This window comes from Eurosta solidaginis, chromosome 5 (assembly GCF_040869045.1).
Source record: "Eurosta solidaginis isolate ZX-2024a chromosome 5, ASM4086904v1, whole genome shotgun sequence".
NCBI lineage: Eukaryota > Metazoa > Arthropoda > Insecta > Diptera > Tephritidae > Eurosta > Eurosta solidaginis.
This window is the reverse complement of record NC_090323.1, coordinates 32,740,622-32,752,710: the sequence shown is the minus strand read 5'-3', so window position 1 is coordinate 32,752,710 and position 12,089 is coordinate 32,740,622. Positions and strand designations below refer to the sequence as shown.

The window sequence follows — 12,089 nt, the reverse complement described above, 5'->3', positions numbered from 1 at the left end:
AGGTACAACCTACACTTAAATAGGTACACCCCCATGGTGACTCTGTCTCGCAAGTAATCCATGTACGGGATGACTCACTGTAAATATTCAACTAATTTCGCTTATCATGAGTCAAGCAGAGTCATGTCGTTGAACCTTATACTATAGTCTTTTCACAAACACAACGAAAATGATTCTATACTTAGATTCATTGTCTGCAGATCCTACAAGAATTCAACTGCGCAAAAGTTGATATCGTAGAACATCCAAGTTTTGAAAAGTGAGCTACGAAAACATTGGAAATAAAGAGACTAGTGTTGTAATACGCCTGAAATTTCAAATAGCTTACTCACCTTTCACCACAATCATGGTAGGCAGTGTCACGCCCTCAGACAAAAAATGATTTTAATTCCTTACAACTTTTATTACGTTTCTACTAACGACTTTTCGTGTGTGTATGCCTAATAGATCAAATAATATGCAACTTTGGAAATCTAGGTTATGCCACACCCCTTCCGGGAAGAAAGTCATCACGGAAGCCATTTTAAGCAGATATCCAGAATAAAGGAATATGGCATGTTAACTGAAAACTGAAGTTTAAAATAATTAAAAATTTTGAGAAAGTGTGTGGTGCCACGCCTTTTTCAGAAAAAGTTTGAACTCGCTAAATCTTCGGAAGTATTTCAAGTATATATCGTCTTCTGAGTGGAATATCACCCTGTTTCGGCTGCCGTTTCCAAAAACGCCCTAACTCAGAAAACTTTTGAAAAAAGCTCCATTTCAGTTTTTTTAAAGCGTCCTACTTATTGGTTTCAAAAACTACCTGTCTCAATACTTGGTTGAAAATCACTTTAACACAGCATTTATTTCAAAAAGGACAAAGGGGCATACATTTTTAAGTTGGATAAGGCATTTATGAATAAAATCTGAGGGAGAGTATTTTTCAACGAAATTCTGAGATCGGGCGTTTTCGTAACAAATTTTAATATATGGCATTTTCAAAAATATTCTGATATAGAGCATTTTCGCACTGGCAGCAGAGATAAGGTGATATTCCACCCTTCAATCGATATTCAATACGTGGTGTTGTGATTCTGTTATGAGGTAGAGTAGAATAAGAGAGGATGGCGGGGGTGAATAATCTAAAGATGAGGCAGAGAGAAATAGAAACAAAGTACGATAGTAGCAGAAAGGACAAGTCAGAGGAAAAAGTATGGAAGAATAAGTCTTGACAACAAGTGCTACTTTGGACTGATTAGGCAATTGAAAATACGAAGAAAGACGCTCTACAAGTCACTCATCATACCTCTCCTGATTTATGGCTCGGAATAATGGATGGTATCGAGAAAAGATGAAATGGCTCTTTGAGTGTTCGAGAAAGAGGTTATCCGGAAGATTTATGGTCCTGTCCGTAATGCTGAGCAAGTACTTGCACTCTTCATTTGGGAAGATTCTTCGTGGCATAATCGATTTAGTTTGTACTGTCTGGTCCGTAAGGACCTCACATAGACTAAATAAGTCCATAGTAGGGCAAACGATTTCGATAATAACTAAGTCAGTCTTGTCTAGTTGTGTTTGGTAGTTGTTACGCTGTCTGTGGAGTCTGTAGAGACTTCATTAGAAAAATGATTAAGATGCTCATTGAAATTTTTCAACACGTCTGCAGAAAATTAAGCTGCAAAAAGACATACACGCGTATTCAAAAAATTCGACATGAATCCTTTTTAACTACATACTGAAACGAATTTACTTCAATTCCTCTTATTTTCAACCTTCTACTAACGTTCGTATCGCTAGACTGTTGAAAAAATGACTCCAATATTCAATAATGCAAAACGGCCTTTACTAAGTACTTCACTATAACACTGATACTTCACAACCAATAGCTTGTTTAATAAAAACTGAGTGTCGTTCCTCTACTGTTGCTGCCTTTTATACTCTGTGATTTCTCGTTCGCATCTTCCAGGCGCTTCCATTTCTAGAATTAACTAGTTGGTTATCAGCTATAAAATTACTACGTTTGTAGCTTCTCATATGCGCGTGTATGTGTGAACACAATTATAATGACATACTTTTGGGAGTATCTCAGATTTATGCATGAGGTTGTGCGTAGCTTCTCCGCTGCGTGTATGTACATATGTGTAGACATAATGATTGATTCGTTTATGTAGATACAAGTGACTGTCTGCTTTATTGTTGTTGTGACTTCATTTACTCAGCATCAGACTAGTGATGTGAGTATCACTTAGTGTCACTAATATTCGTCACAATACATACATATGTGCACAAATTCACACATTTTCACATAACCCACACATTTTGAATATCGCCTCGATTTGAGATTATCAAAAGAAGCAATTTACGTGCAAAATAATTCAAGTGTCATGCAAATTTCATTATTTTGGCACTTGATGGAAATTTTGTAGCTATAACAAGAAAAATAACAAAAAAAAAACAATAAAAAGAACGTAAATAAAATTGGTGAAATTGAAATTGTGGAATATATTTTTGAATGCTGTCAAGCAAAGAAAATCTCGCCCTACAAGTACAACACATTAAATAATGAACTGCACCCACAAAGAGTGAACAGGGAAGCTTGTGAAGAATTTGAGAAGAAAGGCAGAGAAAATTGAATACTTGCGGAAAAATAAAATCTAATTGCATTTGCCGACAAGTTGTTGAATTTGTTGAAAATTGTACCTACTACATCACTCCCTTCATTATACCCCCTTCAATGTTCATACTCAATTTCTTGCACTCTTATTGTCAATTGCTGTTGTTCGTTACACTGCTTTGCCTCTTGAAGCGTTGATTGTTGTTATTTGTTTGTTTTTGTGTGCTTGTCATTTGTATTATTGTAGTTAGTGTCATATAAATGCTTTTGTTGTTGTTGTTGTGAGCGTTAATTTTTGTTTTGCAAATTTCAATTTAATTTGGTTGTTTGCTTATTTTTCCGTTCATAGCACAATTTGCTGTCTGCGCTCCCTTGCGCGCTCACTTTAATTTCACAAATCTGTTTGTCCTGCTGTTAACGCGCCAAAAACGCTACGGTGCTCATTATGCTAACAGATATTTTCACTTGCTTGTTGTTGCTTTTGTTTTTGTGCATGTTAAGCTCTCAACAACGCTAGCTATTATTATTTATTTTGTTTGGCACAAAAAAAATTTTTACATTCCCAGGTCGCTTATTGAATTGCGCGTTGTGGTGGAAATCCTAGATTTTTTTTCAACCCGCCCTTCTAACTTTTTTGACTCTATCACTTAATTTTGCTCTGGCTTTCCCACGTTTTGCTTTATTTTGCTCATAATGAGTTGTACTACAAGTAATTTGGCTTTCAAATTATTTTCTGCCCTTTCCCTTTAAAGCAATTTTCTTTGTAAAATTTTTGTTGTAATGTTTTTGGTTCTAGGTGTTCGCATTCATTACACTTAACTATGCGAAAATCGTTTAATTGTTGAAAAACCTGAAAATTGTTGTTTGTTATGCTGGTTGAGTTACCTCGAGGATTTACGCTTACAAGCCCCACAACAACCCAGGCAGCCTATGTTAAACAAATAGCCGCTTTGGTCTGTTCGTGACTACTAGAACGCCGCAGCTCTGAGCGGAAATTGAGATTTACTTTTGGGTATGCGTGTGCTAGTGACAGCTGTAATTAAATTCGGAATAGCGATTTTTTTGCTGCTATTTTTGGGCTTATTTTCGTAGCATAATTTTAAGAAGGTTTCCTTTTTGTAAAATTTTAAATTCAAATAGCTAAAGGTAACATTTTTCCACAATAGGTATGGAATAAAGCCAACAAAAACTTGCAAGCTGAAAATTTTGGGTTGTAAAAAAAGTTGTGCTTGAAACTAATTAAGTTTATTTTCTGTAATGCCTTTGGCAAGCTTATAATTACACTGTAAAGCAGAAATTTTGCATAAAAAAACATGGTATTAATTAATTAATGGTTTAATTTTTAATTTATATTTAAACTTGTTTTTGGCCTTTTGGGCGGAGTTCTAAAATGTTTAAGTTTTGGCTCCTAAGGAACATTAGCACTTATAAAATAAGTAACATTTCATGCTAACACTTGAAAGCTCCATGATTTCTCCTTCCACCACTTTTTCGAATTTTTCTTGAAAGCTCGAGGTAGTTGCAAAGTGTTGATGCAACATGTTGCTAAATATTTACTCATTTCGGTGTTAAAAAAAAGTATTGAAGGACAAATCCTGGAGAGTTGAAATGTTAAGCTTTGTAAAAGGAGCAATATTTTTTAGTACGCAAAAGTTGTAACTCCCCCAGATTTGTTGCAACTTGAACATAGACCTCATCTGACACCTTGAAATGTCAGATTTAAACCAGACCAACGTGCTAGACTGTTCAACAACGATGAGCTGTGTAAAGTCGGCTTTATGAACAATACCAAGTTTGCTCTGTTGCAAGACAAGTTTCTAGTTTTGTTGTGCTGTGAAATTAATCAAAATATTCTCACAAAGTTTGGAATAAATAAATGATTTATATACGTAAAAAAGTTTCTTTATAACGGGAAATATTTTTCGAAAAAATATTAAATAAAGCTTTAGTAACAGAAATTGCATTTAAAAGTTTAAACCAACTTTCAAAAAGTTCTCATTTCTTACTCCCTCGTTCCCTCTCTATTCAAAATCTCGCCCCGACTCCCTTTGCCCTCTCTTCCCATATTCTCCTCCATTTCATCCCATCCCTATCCTTCTTCCTCTTCCTCCACATTTCTATACCTCAGTTTTCTTTTTATTCCACCTCACACTCTCCGTATCCCTCCCTATGTGCTTCTTAACCACTATCTCGTTCACTCCCCCTCTTTCTCCATCACGCTGTTCTCTTTCCCCAAGGGCTCCACTCTAGTTACTCCATCCCTTTGCTTCCATCCCACCTTTTCTTTTCCTCTCTCTCTCTAACTTTTTCACTCCCTGCCACGGTATTGGATTATAGAACATGCTCTCTAAGAATATGTTTCAAAAAGAGAGCTATTTTCTATTAACGGCATAACCTTGAATAAGGGGCTTTTTCTGAAGTGAGGCGTTTTTTAACCAAATTACAGGGCGGATAGTACTGTGTTAAATAAAGTCTGAAATAGTTCGTTTATGAAAAAAAAACTCTGGGCTAGGACATTCTTGAAAGAAAGTCTTACGTAAAGAGGTTTTCAAAAGTTTTGCAAAAATATGGTTTTTCGAAGTGGCAACCAGGACGAGGCTATCTTTCATTCAGTCTTCGAAAGAATAATCCACGCAGGAACTTAGTTAAGTACCAACTTTCAAGCAAACCAATTCGCTGGTCCACTTACCTGAAGTAAGCTTGATAGGAAGAATCTTTGAGCTTTCATAAAGCTGTCCAGAAATTTGTAACAAAAGAGGCTGCGTATTTTCGGATTTCATAGCCGGGACAAATATGTATGTAGATAGTGAAAAGATAGGTATATACAAATATGTTTTAACACTACAACACGTTGAAAAAAATTGTTCTTAGTTGGTTTTGTTTATTTAAGCTCAATGCATGCGTGCATGAATATAAAAGAAAATGCATACCACATAATACATACTGACTTGCTTGCCTTTCTACCAATTTGATGTTAAGCTTTTATTCAACACGAGTGTTATGAAGTGAATAGCTTTCACTGAAAACGCGTTTGATTCACAGCGATCAAACACGCAAGCATCTTTTTTTGAATTATTCTTTTTAGTTCAAATAATTTTAGTTATGTTAAAGTAGGAATTCTCTTTCATAATGCAAAACTTAAGAAGGTATTTCAAAGTTTAAGTACGAATAAGAAATGTTTGAATTGACTAAAACGTTTTAATTTTTAGCAAATGACTATCTGGAGACAATTGTGCGGAGTTTTTACATTGTATACGTAATTATCCCCTGTTCTGCAGATCTGCCACTGAGTATAATTCTTATAATTATATATTAAAAGCCTTGAGAAATATGAGACCCTTACACATACAGCTAGGGCGTCCTGCCACAAGCTGCAGACGCAGCATCCCCCACATTGTGAAAATTCCTTGAGAAACATCGTCCGAAGAGACTTGATAATGGGCATGGCAATTTAGCCATGAGAAAATGCTTGTTGCACTAGTTTTCTTGCCAGAGCTAGAACAACAGGGTCTAGTTTATGCAAATAAATGATAAGTTGCTGAATATCTCGTCCCAGCACCACAATTCGCCCCCGAAACTTTACAAGATATACCCAAACCTGACAGCGGAGATATTGTGATATTCCACATAGCAGCCTATACTTCCGAAGCCTTTCTGGGTTATCTCGGGACAAAGTGTTCATTAAGACGGTAGTGCCCAAACTTTGGACGCTCAATTCGGGTTTTGTTGGAAAATATGGGGTTATTTTGAGACTATTACGATTCCATTCGGAAAAAATTAAATTTAATTTTGGCCTAAAATATTTCTGTAATATTTCTGAAAAAGTGGCTGGTTCTGCAATAAGTACCCGGTTCCAAAAAAAAAAAGTATTCGGTATGAAAAAAGTACCCGGTTCAAAAAAAACGGGTTCTTTAAACGTTATCCGCTGTAGAAAAAGTGCCTGGATTTGAAAAACCGGTTGTAAAAATGTACCCAGTTAAAAAGTTTACTTGTAAAAGTACATATAGCATAATTTTACTCACATAAAATATAAATAAAACTTTCTTAGGGAAAGTCTGGAAATTCAGTATTTTATAAAAAACTTTATTTTGCTTATAAATAACTGCATGCAAGGCCAAACTACACCCAGAGTAATAATCTGACTATGTACCAGAACTACTCTTTTTATACATAGTAGAGGGCTATTATAATCCAGTATTTTACGGCCCTGATTGGATGTAACGACTAACCTAATTAATATGATTTACTCAGAAGAGAGATTGACACTTGCATTCGCAATAGGAATGTACTGAAAAATTCAGTATTCCAGCCTAACAAAAAATTTCCACTTTAAAATAATTGTGACGTAGAGAAATGATGCTTTAAAACTGGGGCTGTTAAAACTAAATTTAAATTAAAGAATTTGTGCCTAAAAGTATACTAAAACATTCAATTACCAATTTTATATTTGAAATTTACAATTCTATACTTTTTTCATTAACCTTTCTTCCATTACCCTTTTTTGCAATTACCCGTTTTTCATTTAGCCTTTTTTTCAATTGCGCCTAAAAGCATATTCAGCAAATATTAAAAGTACAACAAATAGCTATAAAATATACAAAACTCCTACCCTTCACAATAAAAGTAATAAACTTGAGCAACTCAAGCAATTTTCAAACATAAACCGGAAATAAACGGAAGTTAACCCATCATCAACCAATTCTTTTGCAACTCAAGAAAAAGTTGAATGTAATCAAAAGCATTGTAAAATAGGCAACTTGAACAAGAAAGAAAGCAGTGAAACAGTTACAAATATAAACAAAATGTAAATCCCACTTACCGCCAATTGAAAGGCAGCACAAATTTGTGTTACATAAAAAAAGCTGTTCGCAAAGAAATCAAACGCAGAAAAGGCAGTGAAACGGAAACAACGCAGCGCAGATAGAATAAAAGAGTGAAAAAGTTATGAGCAAAAGTGCCTAAAGTATTTCCGCGGTGTGTATAAAAAAAATAAACATAAATAGAGGAGATGAAAGAGTTGGAAAAAAGATTGAGCTGCTTCAAAAAATCTATGATAATAACAAATGAAAAATGTAGAAATTCAGAAAATGGAAATACAAAGCGTTAAGCGAAATTGAAAAGCAGCAGCATCAGCGCCAAAAGAAACAGATATAACCCTGAAAAAGTATGATAGATAAGTTCAAGTTGTAAAAGAACTGAATTGCAAATAGAAAGTGCATAGACAATTTAAAAATTGAAAAAATACGCAGTTCGTTTACTTTTCTAGCACTGGTAAGCACAAACACCTAAAAGTATGCAATTTCTTTTAACGCTTTCATATTTTTCTCAATTGTTATGGCAGCAATTTTTTTTTGCGATTTTTCAACCAACTTTTCACTCAGCTAAGTAAATAAAAACTTTCGTTGTTTCAAAATTTGATTGACATAAAATTTTACAGCACACTCAACGAAAATTTTAAAAATTCTAGCATTCCTTAAGGCATTATTTAAATTATATATGCATACTAGAAAACCCGGCAGACGTTGTTCTGCCCTAAATTTGGCCTATCAGCATACATTTTAATAAGCTTTTTCCATCTGACTCTGCCCTCCCCCCTCTTCACTTTTTCCAAATCCTTTTATTCACTCCTCCCTCCGTCTTTTTCGCTTCATCTATCTCCATCTTCGTTTCATTCTATCTCTTTCTCAATCTCCTTCTCTCTTTTCTCTTCTCTCAATTTCTTCTCATTTTTCTGCATCCCTTATTGCCTGTCCCAGAGGGTGGTATGTATTTTATTCCAGTCCCACTCCGAGTCTCAGTCCCAGTCCTAGTCCTAATCCCAGTCCCAGTCCGTCTCTGGATAATATATTACTCTGTACTAAAGCACTCATCAACAGCTTTCATTTGATATCCATATTGTATAAACACTGTCTAGGCATTCACTGGCCCACGTTTTGGCCTATATCTCGAGACTCTAGTCACCCAGGGGTATGAAAATTACCCTATGCACAACTAAAGACACTCCTGAATTTAAAAAAAATGTCATAGTACCTCTAAATCGCAGGCCCCTCAGAAACCCCCACCCACTCGGCGGGCCTGATGATGTGCTTTACTTGATATCATTCGATGTAATATTTTTTATTGATAAGCAGGTTGTTTAATTAACAACCAAGCGATTACACGGAAGTATATCCGCAACACCTGAAAATATGAGTGCCACTGCGTATACGTAACGTTTTATTATTACGTATAAACAAATAAAAAAATGTGCAATAAAATAATATTGCGACTATAAACTGAGATATAACCTATCCTATCTCTCAAGTTAGATCAAACTACACACGGAATGCAAAACAAATTCAAAATCGGTTCAGTGGTTTAGGAGTCCATCGCGCCCGAAAATGTTGTGACACGTGTTTTTAATATATTAAAGATATATAAACATACTTATGTCAAACAACAAAACGTAAGCATAAAACTTAGCAAACAAAATTTTTTAAATGAGTTCACTGATTCATCCCTTTTCTTTAATTTATGCTTTTGTCTATCAACCTTCCCCTTTCCTCTCTCTCTACGGTATAAGCTTGTGAATATGTACACTACAAAACCCCAGTATTTTGATAAAGGATTACATATATTTTCATTCATTTGCTTATCAGCTTTTTAATTACTTAATTTGTATTCTAATAACATTGTATTGATGCTTAACGTAGCGCTGCATGAAACAAGCCGGCACCGCAAGGGGTAAATGAACATTTACAAAACGCTTTTGCTTGTTCATGCCCTCTGCTCTAAAAAATACTCATTTGTGCAATCGTTCTCTACCTTCTCACCCACATTCATTTAATCATTTTACTGCATAATCAAGTACATCCACATTCCTTTACTACAGCTATTTTGAGTCCTACAAATTAGGCAAATGACGTTGACATTTTCGTATCGTTGATGAGCGTCGCATAGCGCTTGGGGCCACCTTTAGTGGTTGCTATCGTACCTCACATTCATATATGTAAGCCTCCCTCGTATGTTAGCACTTGAAAATATTTCTGTCAGACAATGATGTCAGTTGTTGTTACGCTTCAATGGTTGAATAATACTTTAACGTTGGCAGTAGCATCCACCTCCCCCTTTTTGTCTTTCGCCACTTTGTACCCACTATTTTGCTTTAATACCCGAATACAGCACTTCGGGGCTAACATTTTGTGTGGAGTGCAATGAACGTGTGAAAGTGACAAATGTTACTAATTAGAGCGTTGAATGAGAGTTAAGTCTTTGTGTTGAATGGCAACATGATTGGCATTAAGACTTAGATAATGGGAAAGTAAAATGCTGCAAGGGGACATGGAATTTTAATTATTATTCAGGAAAATGAGAAAAATTTTAAAATTTAAGAAATTAAATGAAGAATAGAAATACATGATTTTGTAATGTTCGAGCGCATAGACAATAAACCACCTAAAATAATGCAATGGGTTTCGGATTCTTAGCAAAATAGACAAAGGTGGCAAATATTGGTTTAGTATTGGTCGATCTTAAATTTTGCTAGGCGATCGCCGTGGTGTGATGGTAGCGTGCTTCGGTAACCACAACGAAGATCCTGAGTAAACGCCCAAACACTTAAACATTTTAGAAACAAGGCTTTTCAATTAGAAAAAATTTTTTCTATGAGGGGTCGCCTTTCGACAGTGTTTGGCAAGCACTCCGAGTGTATTTCTGCCACGAAAAGCTCTCAGGGAAAACTCATCTCCCTTACAGATGCCATTTGATGTCGGCATAAAACAAGTAGGTCCCGTCCCGCCAACTTTTAGAAAACAATTAATGGAGCACGACGCAAATTGGTAGAGAAGCTTGACCACAAGTATAGTCGGAGGTTATAGCGCCTTACAATTATTTTTTATTTATAATAAGTTTCCATAAAACAAGAAAAAAGAGGTGAAGATAAATTTCCAAGTGTTCCAAAAAGTATGCTAGGTTCAACTCGCTTACAGCATTTGTCGACGTCACCCTGTACTATTAACAAAACTTGATACATAAAATACTTGGTCGGTGCTATAAAGAATTTTCTTTTCAAAGAGGTGAAGTATTTATTAAATCAAATTACCAAGTATTTTAAGCGCTTTTAACACACTCTGTCATGACTGATGTACAATTCCTTTTATAGTGGTCAGTTATGAATTTTTCTTTAGAAAGGTTCAATTAACGCGTTTTTTAGAAAAGTTTCAAAAAACGTGTCACCCTCTGCTGTAATAACGTATTAATGTATTTCCAAAAAGTATCCCCATTGAAATATTTTCTACTAGAATTTTCTGAGCTCCAAAAAGTATGCAAACACAGTTCAACCCGCTAATATCCTTATATTATACACCCTGTGCCTTATTTAAAATCATGGTATGAAAGGTATATTTGCTTATTTTTATATATTTTTCCTATAATGTTGTCAGTTCAGTTGGGGTTTAATTTTTACAAGTCTTTTAATGTACTTTGATATTTTCGTAACCCTAAAGAGAACCTTAGTGAACTATTATGGTTTTTTTGTTTTCATTTTTATACTACCGACTGTTTTCATTCTTTGCTTCAAATTTGTTGTTTTCGGGATTACTGTAAGTATTATTATCGGTATTGAGTATAATTTTATTATAGGAACTACTTTAGATGTTTAGATAATTAAACCATCATATTCAAGCTCACCAAGTTGGAGTTAAAGATTTATGTTTCGTGCTTTTAAAGTTTTTCAATTGAAAAACTGGTTGTATATCTTCAATTAGGCTAGATTTTCACATTTATAAAAAAATTGTATTTTAGCAGTGACTTTATTTAGGGATCAAATTCCAGCTTGAGGATACTTATCAACAATAAAATACAGTTAGTTTCTTACCTAAGTTCTTTCAGAAACCAGTATGAAAACAGCATGTTAATTCAATTGAAAGTGAGTTTTCGCAAATTCTCCTAAAAGTGTGTGAAGATTACAAAAATTTAAATGAGAAGGCGACTTTTTTACAAAAAATAATAACTAGGAATACTTTTGATTGTGCTCTTAACTTTCCTCTAAACAGCTCTTTAGATTACACAGTGATATCAAAATAAGAATTTGATGTTGCATACTTTTAGGGGTTCCATACTAAATTCGGGCTGCGTAGAGGAACTAACTAGATTAATTAAGAATCCCAGAGTTAAGAAAAAGTAATAAAGCAGCTCGTTTAAGCAATTAAGCAAAAGAAAAATTTTGATACCCCTAAAATTATGTAAAGGTTTTTTTTTTTCTTTTTTCAACCACCAGCTGAAGTTTAATAATAAAAAAATATTTTAAACCATTATCAAGCAAATTTCAGATAATTTAGACTGCTCCGACCGACTACCGCTGGGTTATCTGGTGGGGAGAATTGAGGAATATGCAGGGCAACCGACTTGCTATGGACCAACTGGGTTGACTGCGAAGTCTCAAGGTCTTTATGGCCATGCTTGCATAGGAAAGGCACAAGCTTCCTACTCAAACCGAACAAATCCGCGGTGAGGGTAC

At 34.9% G+C, this 12,089-nt stretch overlaps 1 protein-coding gene across 16 annotated transcripts in view; it reads left to right on the top strand.

Annotated features, from left to right (window-relative positions):
• LOC137251744 (CUGBP Elav-like family member 4) overlaps positions 1-12,089 on the top strand; it is a 922,306-nt gene that overhangs the window by 592,955 nt on the left and 317,262 nt on the right. The window lies entirely within an intron of this gene.